A 12,150-nucleotide genomic window follows, 5' to 3' on the forward strand; every position below is an offset into this window, starting at 1 on the left:
TAGCACTGCATCTTGTCTGATTTCGGAATTGACAAGTCATGTGCAGTATTGCTCAAAATGTTCCTTCGACAGTACAGGAAAGAAAAGGAAGTGAATGTCAGTCATTAAAATGTAACCCAAAGAGGTAAGTCCCAAGGACTTCCAATCTCTTTCATAGATGAAGAATTTGGACCCTATTTATACTCTAATTGGAAAAACAAAAAAGGTTTTTTTTTTTTTCTTTTTTGAAAAACATTGGCTCCTTCAAGACAAGAGACTGAAACTCTTCAAAATAGCTATTTTGTGCATTTCTCTCACTAGTTTAACTTTTGAGTAACTTTACTAAAAATTTAAAGTTACACATAATTAACCAAAGTGCGTGAGATAGGAATCAATGTATCAATGTTAATATCCTGATTGTGATATTATACAATGGTTTTGCAAAATGTTACCATTGAGGAAGACTTGGCAAAGTGTAAAAGAGACCTCTCTGAATCATTTCTTAACAACTGCCTGCCAGCCTACAATTATCTCTATTACAAATTTTAATTTAGAAAGGTGATTGAGACAGAAATGGATGCAGGGATTCTGACACATTTTCATAATAATCTGACTTCGCCCACATTTTCAGTTATTTCTCCAGTAGTTTCTTGAATGACTCCCTTCCATCTGGAAGAGGATACTCCCAGCTTTTCAACCACACTGAGCAAGCTCATTCACACCTGTGGGCTTTCCCCCTCCTTTGAATTGTTCCCAGCTCCAGCCTACCCCGCCCTGACGGGACCAAGCACAACACTGTCACTGGAACAGTTCTTAGCATGTCTAAAAGTCACTTGGCTAGTAGTTTATCCACTCATCAACAAAATTTACTGAGTAACTGCTATAAGTGTGGTATGGCTCTAGGCAATAGGGAGAGTGAGTTGGAAACAATATTGAAATTAGTTTCTCTTCCCTGGTCTCTGGGAGTATATTCCAATGAAAGAGAGTAGAAGAAAACTGGCAATAAATAAGGTTAAAAAAAAAAATCAATTCATGATGAGGGCCATGAAGGAAGTCATAGGTTAGAGGGGATAAAGTGACTTTATCTCAAGTGGCCAGGGAAGGCTTCCTAGGGGAGAGGACATTTGAGTTGTGATCTAAAGTGTAAGGATGCAGACAGACATAGAAGATTCTGGGACAAAAAGCATTTCAGGCACAGAGAACAAGAAGGATGTATACCATGCCCTGTAACTGAATATAAATATTTGGTATGACTGTAAAATGATTAAACATGCTCATTTTGTAGACTGTTTGCTCCTTATTTTAGGACCAAGCCTCCCATAACCTGTTTCCCTCTATGACAGACTGAGAACACTGTTAGGCTGGTCCAGATTTTACACTTTAAGAGCAACCCCTTCCCCAACACACACGTGCACACTCTAGCACGGCCACCTGCATGCCAAGGGGTGACTGCAGGCTGATCTTTCAAGTGACTCATCAGTAGCTGTACCCTTAATTAAGGGCTGTGTATAGGGAGATTTACATTTCTTCCTCGCTGTTGGGGCCGTCTGCCAGCTAGCAAGGATTCTACACTAATGGCAACATAAATTATTGTCATTAAAGTTGGGTCCTTGGGTCCCCAGAAACCTAACTAGATGCAAAGGAGGAACCAACTAAGAGAGATCCAGGTAACAGAGCCCGGAGCGGGACGGTCATTTGTTGCAGGCCCCTGGGGTATGCGCCTGTCTACCGCGCACCGGGTCCCAGCAGCCGTGGTTACTGGCTGAGAAGGGCTGAGTTCCCAAGACGCTGCGGGTACCTCACACTGTCACATAGCCAGGAATCCAGTTTTCTGGATCCCTTCGTCTGTATTTGCCTAAGGCGACCTGCCGCCGCTCCTCTGTCCCCTAGGCAGGGAGAAGTCAGCTCTAGGACACCCTGCAAAACGCCTCGAGGGGTTATCCGCCCCTTCCCGGCCGCGTCCTGGCACCGTTTTCCCCATCACCCAGAGAAGTGAGCACTGTCTCAGGGCGCCCTCTGTCTCTTCCAGGGGGCAGCCAAGACGACATGCCCTGGGTCTCAGGGACGCGGTACAAGCCCCGGTATCACCCCCCCGCCACCTCACACACCCCCATCCGGGAGACCCACGTGCAGCCGGGCCCGGGCTGGCGCTGCACCTCGGGGTCTGCGCGTCTCCCCGGCGCGTTCCGGGCGCAGCCCCGCTACAGGGACCCCTGGGGGAGCGGCATCCGAGAGGTCGCGGGCGGAGAGGGGGCGTCCCGGAGGCCGGGCGCGGGGACGCTGAGGCCCGCGGCCACACAAAGGAGGCGGCGGGAAGGCGGGGCGAGGCGGGCCGGGGGCGGGGGCGGCAGGAAGGGGCGGGGGCCCGCGCGGCGCCGCCGATAAAGCCCCCGCCGCCGCGGCAGCCAGCTCGCGCTGTGGGGCTGCCCGGGCTGCGCGGCGTCTGCAGGCGCCACCGCTGCCTCTTTCCGGCTGTGATCCTCCTCGCCGCCGCTTCGCTCCGTCCTCTGACTCCCCGCGCCGCCGAGACCAAGCTCCCGCTCCAGTTGCGGCCGCACTGCCCTCCGCGGCCGCCCCCTGGGGATCCAGCGAGCGCGGTGAGTACAGGCTGCGCCGTGACTCCCGGGCGCGGCCGGCGCTGCCCTCGGCTGGGGACGCTCCCCGGGGCTCCGCGCGCCGCCGGCCCCGCGCCCCGACCTTGCGCCCGGCCGGGAAGCTGCCGGGCCTGCGGGGCCAGTGGCACCCGGGGGTGCCGACGTCGGGGAGGAGTGAACTTTCTCAGCCTCCCGCGGGCCGCCTTGGCCGGGGCTGGGTGCGCGCCGGGCATCCCGGTCCCGCCCGCGGGGAGCCTCGAGCGGGACCCTGGCAGCGCAAGGCGGGGCCGCCCCGGAGTGGCGTCCAGAGGTACCCGCAGTGGGGAGCCCCGGGGCCGGCGTGGCTCCTGCCCGCCCATCCAAGCCGGCCCTGACCCTGAACCTGAGGTTTCCAGCTGCTTGCGGGCGTCCCCCTACCCCGGACTTAGGCTGCGCGCCGCCGGATGGGGAGAGACTGGCGCACTCTTACTTGTTACCTCTGCCTGTGCAGGGGGAGGTGACGCGTGGTGTGGGGAAAGCCTTTAACTTGGCCTCTGGCAGCCGATTTAACCCGAGCAAGCAGGTCTTTGCTATTTTCATCATCTGTAGAAACGGGAGTTGCGAGGCGGATGAGTGACTGCAGGTAAAGTGAAAGTACAGTACTCAGAAATTCTGGAAGGAATTAGGCATTTAATGTGTCCACAAACTGAGCGGCGAAGGAAGGCTTCTATTACATAAGACAGCACTCCACCTTCAGGTATTATGGAAGATGCTATTGAAGGTTTTAGTATTTTAATGAACGAAACACATTCTTTGTGTGTGTGTGTCTGGAGAAATCTCGAATGCTGCTGTCTTGCTTTGACTACTTTGCAGGGGACGTTCTTATATTTAGCATCAGCATGAAAAGGTGTTCGAAGGTGTGAGATTTCCTCTTTCAAGCCAAGAAGCCGTTTACTTGTCTGAACTGTTGTGGAACAATATATGTGATAATTGTGTACTTTGAAGATTTTATATCAGAACTTGAGCACAGATAACTGGAAGAAATGTCTACATTGCTAATTTGTATATCCTAAACCACACTTCAAAAATTGAAGGCAGTTTCAACATTATCTGAAGGTCTAAATCAGTAACTGTTTGCTATTTGCAGTATTTCAATAGAAAAAATTTTCGCTATGCAAATGAAGGTACTAACCTAAGTAATCTAAGGTTTCTTTTAACCCCCAAATTTTGATTCTTTGTTAAAATAATGTTTGAAAATATTGTACCATGCAGGGCAATTACTGAAGGTCATGAAAATGTCATCATGTTTTATTCTAAAACAAAAATGAATCTATGCAGAAAATTTCTGTGTCCCATGGACTTCATATTAGTTTAATTTTAAAATTACTGTCTCCAAAAGAAACTAATTTTCACTTCCACACAAGGGTGATTAAATACCAGTGAGAGATTGTTTGAGGTGGCAGAGTTGGAAATGAGGTGGTGACCTGGCCACGTCACTGGGTGCATCTCTGCCTTGCGGTCCTCTTCCAGCCAGTTCCTTTCCCATTGCATGGGGACTTTGGCTCTTGGGCTATTTCTCCACCTCTAGACCTAAAGTCCACGCGGGGGATGCTCTAGATGTGCACTTCCTTGACTGTCTCAAATCCAGTGTCTTCCATGTACTCCAGCTACTAAGTCCTCTAAGTACCTCCAAGTCTTGCCCTCTCTGAGATGCTCAACTTCTGAAAACTCTTAGTGCCTCCATCCCGCAAGCTCTTTCCTTCTGAGTTGCAAACCGGACTCCCACTGTAATCTTCAATGCATCGATCTCCAATCCTTTTCCTCCTGCGGGTTTGGCAGATGACTTTGTAGCCCATTCTACCAAGAAAATAGAGGTCATGAGGGTCTCCTCACGTCCTCCCCCATCTCCCCTGTACAGACTTTTCTGTGTTTACCCAGTCATCCAATAAATCTTCTTAAGCTTCTACTGTGTCTCGGTACTTCGCTGGATACTCATAGGTGGTAAATAGAGCAGATCCTTGCTCACTTGAAACTGTCATTCTTGTGGGAGAAAACCAACTAAAAGCAAACACAATATATTGTAAATGTATGATAAACGAATAGGGTAGAATTATAAAGAAAAATCAAGTTAGACTGAGAACTTAGAGAAATTTAGAGAGATGACATCCTTGGGGCATGACTAATGTCTCCAACTGTGTCCTGAATCCCAACTCGCAATGCCTCTCTCTCCTTGTGAGTGTTACTCCCTTTTCTTACTTTTATCTTCAGTCTCTCCCTATGAGCTTTTTTCTTTTTTAGTATTATTTTAAGAATGCCTTAACCTCCCTTGTCCCTGCATCCTCAGCTCACCTGTAATGACCACCACGTTTCTCCAGGCTTCTTAAACTGGTCTCCCCTTCCCGTTCAGCAATTCGCAAGCCGGCCAGAGTCTCCTCAAAGGTCAAGGCCCATGACTTCCTGAATAAGCCATCTTTTTAAAAAAATTTTTATTATTATACTTTAAGCTCTGGGGTACATGAGCTTATACTTTAAGCTCTGGGGTACATGAACGTGCAGGTTTGTTACATAGGTATACATGTGCCATGGTGGTTTGCTGCACCCATCAACCTGTCACGTTAGGTATTTCTCCTAATGTTATCCCTCCCCAACACCCCCCTGCCCCGGCCACAGGCCCTGGTGTGTGATATTTCCCTCTCTGTGTCCATGTGTTCTCGTCTGAACAAGCATTCTTATGGATACCCACTAGGCTTCTCCGTGGCATTTGATGAGGTTCTTCCATTCCTTTCCGATGGTTTTTTTTTTTTTTTTTTCACCCCTGGTTGCCACCTTCTGGTTTTCCTTCTTCCTCCCTGGCATCTCTGCTACCTCTTGAGGTTACCCAGGGTTCGCTGTCATCCCTCTTGTGCCCTGTGTATTTGGGTGAACTATGTTCCCACAGCTTCAACTGTCACCAATATGAAGTGAGTCCTAGATTGGCATGTAAGCTAGCTTGAGCATGCTCCTGTGTTCCAATCAGTTACCTGCAGTCTGGTGCGCTTACCCATGCCCTTTAGACCAAAAAAACGCCCCACAGTAAATCCAAAATTGATTTTAGTTTTCACCACCCACCCCATATTTGCTTCATCATTAGCCAAGATTTGTCCGTTTTTTTTTGGCAGCGGCGCCACCATTCATGGAGGTATTGGAGCAGGAGCCTCACAGTGATGCTGGGTTCCTGCACTGCCCACATCCAGGCCGTCACCAAATCCTGTTGCTTCTCTATGCTGTGAAATTCCACAAAGGTCCGCTCTAGTCACGCTGGCCTTGCCTTGCTTTAGAGTCCAAAAGTGGCAAAATGGTGGCTGGTGTGCCACTTCTAGCAGTAGGCAGCGGTGTTGTTGGCCTGAACAAATTATATAAAACTTGAGTTAATATTTAGACATCTGGAGATGCCACTTGGATGTATAGTTTCTCTTAAAAGCTAGAAGACCTGGAATAGGCAGAGCACAGTGGTTCACACCTGTAATCCCAGTGCTGTGGGAGGCTGAAGCAGGCGGATCACTTGAGGTCAGGAGTTCAAGACCAGCCTGCTCAACATGGTGAAACCGCGTCTCTACTAAAAATACAAAAATTAGCTGGGTGTGGTGGTGTGCGCCTTTAATTCCAGCTACTTGGGAGGCTGAGGCAGGAGAATCACTTGAACCCAGGAGGCAGAGGTTGCAGTGAGCTGAGATGGCACCACTGTACTCCAGCCTGGGTGACAGCGTGAGACTCTATCTCAAAAAACAAAAACAAAAACAAAAACAAAAAAACCCCAAAAAACCTGGAATAGGATGCTTACATTTCCATGTGGCAACACTCAGCTGCTGCTGGCTTTCCAGTGCCTGTCTATACTGGAGGTCGGTTGCTTTCTGGTTCCCCTGGACCTGTGACCCTTGCTTATAGTAGTGTTCTGACTCCCATGGGCTTCAGAGCTAGAGACCCTAGGCTGAGATGACCATCGACGGCCTGGGAATGCCTAGTGCTTACTGCACAGCATCGTGCACCTCCTGTTGCGTCCCTTCTAACTCTCTTCCATGTTGTTGCTGGTGTGACTTTCCTCCTGCTGCCCCAAATCCAAGTCTTCTTGGGTCCCTGCTAATAAAACTTGATGGCTCTCTCTTGATCTGGGCTTAAACCCCTGACTCGAAAGAAGTGGCCATGTCATATCACAAGTTGGGTATCTCAGATTAAAAGATGAGCTCTCCGCTATCTTTATACAGTGTTGTACCTGAGTTTCTGAAGATGCTTTTGAGCTTCTGTAGGGTAATTAATACAGAGTTCTAGTGTTGATGGCAGTCCCTACTGTTTACAAACCATTTCTACAAACCTGACTACTGCCCCACTTCCTTGCAGCCCTTCTGGGTGGAGATAGGGCAGGGTCGATTCTACATGCCAAACAGCAGTGGGAAGTCTGTAAATATGCAGGCACAGGCCATCCCAGGGAGTCCCCAACCCTGGGAACATGGGGAACCTTGTTTTACATGTGGTACCCAGAGTCATACAGTATGTTCCCAAATGATGCCTTAGAGTCCTGACCCAGAACTCAGTTCCTGTCAGTATGCAGCCAGGGAACTTTCCACAGTGCTCCATGGGCTCACCAGGCTGCTAGCCATTTGTAATGACCCAACAAAGTCAAAGCTTTCTTCACTCCCTTCCCATCTCCCTGCCTTGCCCTCTGCCTGAAACATTCTTTTCTTGCCAAACTGTACCTCCTGTAAACTCCACTGGTACTACCCAATGCTTTTCTGCCTTCGTTCCTTCTGTTCCTCTGCCTGGAATTCCCTTCCTCCTGTGTTCACCGTCTGGCTGATTTCTCCTTTTCAAGACTCGGGTTCAAAAAGGCCTTGCTGGCAGTCACCACCCCAACCCTCTGTGACACATGTGCAGTGTACACCCCTCCCCGGGCCTACCTCAATGATGGCAGTTTTTTTGTGTTGTAGCAACATGCCCTATCCAGTAGACTCTAAGCTCTGGAAAGACGTGCCTGTGTTTTAGTTTTATTTGCACCAGCAGTGGTGTGTGGCCCAAAGGCAATTACCAGATGTCTGAACTAAACCATATTCATATTTTTTGTACGTTTACTACACGCTTTATGGAAGAGTGTGTGTATTCCAGACTCAAAGGGGAGCTCTCCCTGCCAGACCGCCAGCCCTCATTTTGGTACTAGCAAATTTAATATATATCCTCAGACATTTTAAATTTTTGATAACCTCGTCTTTTGAGATGAAACATTACTAAGAGAAAAGCGGAAGTCTAATACAGAAGCACTTCTCTGCCGGTGTTCACTTCAGTTATCCTCATCTGAACCTTCCTTTGGCATGGTTCTGCCCTCCTTGAGGTCTGTTGGCTGGGGGTGCACTCTGCATTTCATGGTTTTACAGGGCAGGAGGATGTATTTTGGTTTATTTCTGTTAACCTTGGTGATGGTGATATATGACCTCTTGGTGACTTTTTTTTTTTTTTTTTTTTTTTGGCTGATATCTTCAATCAAATTAGGTAGAAAGAGCAGGCTGGGAGAGGATATGCGCCGCACCACCAATAGAGTGTGTAGGTTACCATCTAGAACTCAATTTCTTTGTCTATATATTGGGTATGTTGAAATAAATGATCTCAAAGGTGTCTTATTTTTAAAATCTATAAATTATTGGCTCCCTTTCCTTTTGATGTGGCTTTCTCATAAATGTCAAGTCTAGATAAATTTTTTTCATAAAAGCATTATCCTGTGCTTATATACCTTAAAGTTCTTGTCTCTCACTTTTTTAAGCCTATAAAATCATTCAGCATTAGTATTCAGAAAGAGCATTATGGGCCAAAGTGAAGATTTAGTTTGTATTCCTTAGAGCATTTATAAATTTTTAAATAAATTAGGTCCCATATACTTGAATCTTGTCAACCTGTTCTCCACACATAAATGTGCCCTTCTTCTCTTTTCAAACCATCTTTCCTCATGAGTAGATTGCATGCCTAATCTGAAAACCAATGTTGGGTTTTTAAAAAATACCCTTAGGTACAGAATGGAGTCAAATGCAATAAACTACCTCTTTAGGTTATCTCTTGTCTCCAAGTTCCCAATTTAAGAATACTGAACGATTAGTACGATTTTATTTCTCTTTTGAGAAATACCACCTCCCATCCAACAGGCCAAGTCTATTTCTACAGTCAGTGAGTCTTGTCTTTATTCTGTTGTTAGATTTCTAGGTCTGGATGTAAGCCCAGTCCAGGAAAGTCGGCATCCCTTCTGGGATTCTTTCTGTGCATGAGGATGGCCACTGAGCCCAACCAATTCTCTATTTGTAATTCCACTCATATGTTTTGACAAACATGTCCTGGGATTTCTCCAAAGGTTGGGGTGGGCACCCTAGTTCAAGATTAGATCAGGAACACCCAGGCTTTTGCCACAGTTTGACCTAAGACATTATCCTTTGCTTCGGAAGATCATTTGAGAATTGGAATTTACATCCATTGTGCCTTTCCATTTTTCTTATTTAATTCTTTGAAGAATAATACGAGGAGACTTTAATATGAAAGAAAAAAATCCCATCAAGAGTCAGAAAGGATTTCCTGTTAGGGCTGCAAATCTTGGTAAACGCACTTTGTTTTTGTAAACCATGCCCCACCCCCAACCCCTATTGGGAACTCTGGTAACCTGGGGAATTTCTCTTGAGAGCATACCAAAAATAGCATAAGTGCCTTCTCTTACCCCTAGCCCTCCATGTAGTGCCAGCAAATATAGCTATAGAAAAAATAACCACTTGTTTTTATCCTAAGTTTTTATGGGCCAAATCTTGAAGGTGGATGTGGGTATGTGAAAGAGTTTAATGCCAAATACAGAGCCCACTCGGAAATGAATAAGGTGACTACAAATGAAAACGGATGTTTCTTTCTTCCTTTGGTGAAAGTGCTATGTAAATAAAGGCAGTGTTTGCTTCCTCTACTAAAATTTATTTCTTCAGTTTTTAAATAAGAAATTCACTCAAGAAGTTATTCTTACTGAGGATTTGGTCACTGTTAAGATTATAGAAACTATTAACTACTGCATTATCTTTTGCTTACAAGAGCACAAACCCAAATCAAAATAACTTGGAAACAAGGTGGAGAGCTGTTGGCTGGCACTGCCCACTCTCAAGCATGGGAGAGGTGACTCTGGCCCTGAAGTTGGCTGGAACCAAAGACTGAGGACTTGGAGGCTTTCTTCTCTCTCTCCTTGCCTCTCATCTCTGCTTCTGTCTGCTGGTTGTGGTTGTCCTCTCCGGGACCATGACTGTAGGTAACTCCAGGCTTACCTCCCTACAGCCTCTTGAGACAGGAAGAAAGAGCTGCCAGTTCCAGCTGGTTGGGGGGGCGAGGGGCAGAATCCTAGAGAGGAATTTGATTAGCTCAGTTTCAGTCACATGCCCTTCTCTGTACCAATGACTGGGCAGAGGAATGAGGTCTTATGATTGGCTGATGCTAAGTCACATGGTCACATGCCCTTCCCTGTACCAATGGCTGTTGGAAGAGGAGTGAGGTCCTATGATTGGCTGATGCTAAGTCACATGGTCACATGCCCTTCCCTGTACCAATGGCTGTGGGCAGAGGAGTGAGGTCCTATGATTGGCTGATGCTAAGTCACATGGTCACATGCCCTTCCCTGTACCAATGGCTGTGGGCAGAGGAGTGTGGTCCTATGATTGGCTGAATTCTGGGTCACATGGTCGATCTTTGGTTAGGAGGAAAGGGAGTGTGGAGAGGACCGTGCTGCCTGGCGTTCCCCAGCTGCCTTTCCTTCTGTTTCCCACCCAGCAGAGGCTCTGTGTGGTCTCCTAGAGCCTCGTGCCTGCCTCTCGGCTAGATGCTGATATCATTCCCACTCATGTAGTTGGGAAGGAAGGGTGTGGCAGAGATAAAGGGTCCACAGTCACACAGTCTGTATGCCAGGGTCGCACACGCTGCATATATGTAGGGTCGCACAGCCTTTATGTGTCAGTGCCGGAGCCTGGACCCGGGTGTGTAGATGTGTGAACTGTGAGCTGATATCATGGATTTTCAAAGATTTACATCCCATCAATGTTTATACCTTCTTGAAAAGAAATTCGTGTCACAGCACACTCCTCCTTTCAAGACTACCTGCTCGCCGTACTGCGTAATATCCCTAGTATCACAACCAAAATACATGAGACAGAAAGAGGCCGGTATCTCTGTGGTACGTTTGAATCATGGTTTTATGCCTTTGGCCCCGTAGTTCCTTCCTTAGACACTTGTTTTTTTCTGGGACTGAAATCTAAAATTAGTACTGACCTTTGGATTGAGAAGGTAGAGAGATTTACACAGAGTCCAAGCGAATAACTGAAGCTGAGCTGGATGAAACTCAGCAGAACCACAGAACAAGTGTGCCATGACTTTTCAAAGATGCCTAATTGAATTCCGTTTGGGATTTAACTTCTTTTTCTAAGGTTTATAGTTACCTTTATTTCAAAATTTGTCATTTTAAAATACATGTTTCCTCCTCTTCCTCCACTGTATGGTAATTAAGAGTGTGGAGGATTTGGAGGCCAGCGGGCTTTGGTTTGAATCTAGAGGCTACATGTTGGAGGCCATGAGCCAAAGCCAAATTTCTAAACATCTCCAAGCCCATCCGTGAATTGGGTTAGTGAGGTGTTTAGGCTTAAGGGCCACCCCTTAAGTGTTGTGAGGATGAAGCGAAGAGTATATCTTAGGCGCTAAGCACAGTGGCAGGAATGGAGCTGACTTTCGGGACACAAGGTGGCTGTGGTTGTGACACTGGATAGTATTTGTCACACAAGTACAGGTGGGCACTTCTCCGAGACTCATGTCTTCCTTGTGTGTTTGACTTGATGAATGAGAGACTTGCTCTGTGTCTTTGCATGCTTTGTTTCCAGACCCCTTTCCTACAGCACTCTCAGTGGGCAGTACTCCCCAATGATCACCTGGTCATCTGTCCTGCCTGCAGGCTTCAGGCTCTTGTGCGTTGGCCATGAGGCAAAGGAAGGCTGTTGCATGAAATAACCTCCTTCTGACTCCACCCTTGCATTTGTGAGATGTAAACAACTGTGTTACCAGGAGATCTTCCAGGGAGCACATTGCAGGTAGCCCTGTCATGCTGGCTGCTTTTTTCCATTAGGTTAGTTGTGAATAACGAATAAATGTCTATGCAGGGCCAGGCGTGCTGGCTCACGCCTGTAATCCCAGCAGTTTGGGAGGCTGAGGTGGGCAGATCACTTGAGACCGGAAATTCAAAAACAGCCTAAACATAGTGAAACCCTGTCTGTACTAAAAATACAAAAAATTAGCTGGGCATGGTGATACACGCCTGTAATCCCAGCTACTTGGGAGGCTGAGGCATGCGAATCACTTGAACCCCGGAAGCAGAAGTTGCAGTAAGCAGAATTGTGCCACTGCACTCCAGCCTGGGTAACAGAGGCAGGCTGTGTCTCAGAATAAAACAAAACAAAAAATGTCTATGCAGTAGGAAAAATAATCTATTTGGTTTAATATTTAGGTCTCTGCAAGGGTAGCATCCAGAGGCTTCTCTTTTCATTCTTGTCTTTCTGACTGTGAACAAATCATTCTACTGTGT

General features: G+C 47.0%; 2 protein-coding genes across 2 annotated transcripts in view; both read left to right on the top strand.

The window, feature by feature from the left end:
• The window catches only part of SCG2 (secretogranin II), a 468,897-nt gene that overhangs the window by 7,377 nt on the left and 449,370 nt on the right, over nucleotides 1-12,150 (top strand). The window lies entirely within an intron of this gene.
• The window catches only part of SERPINE2 (serpin family E member 2), a 65,133-nt gene continuing 55,473 nt past the window's right edge, over nucleotides 2,491-12,150 (top strand). Inside the window, exon 1 of the mRNA XM_050752172.1 lies at nucleotides 2,491-2,576. The gene's annotated coding sequence lies outside the window, so the exon portion shown is untranslated. The remainder of the gene's footprint in view (nucleotides 2,577-12,150) is intronic.

Source organism: Macaca thibetana, chromosome 12 (genome assembly GCF_024542745.1).
Source record: "Macaca thibetana thibetana isolate TM-01 chromosome 12, ASM2454274v1, whole genome shotgun sequence".
Lineage (NCBI taxonomy): Eukaryota > Metazoa > Chordata > Mammalia > Primates > Cercopithecidae > Macaca > Macaca thibetana.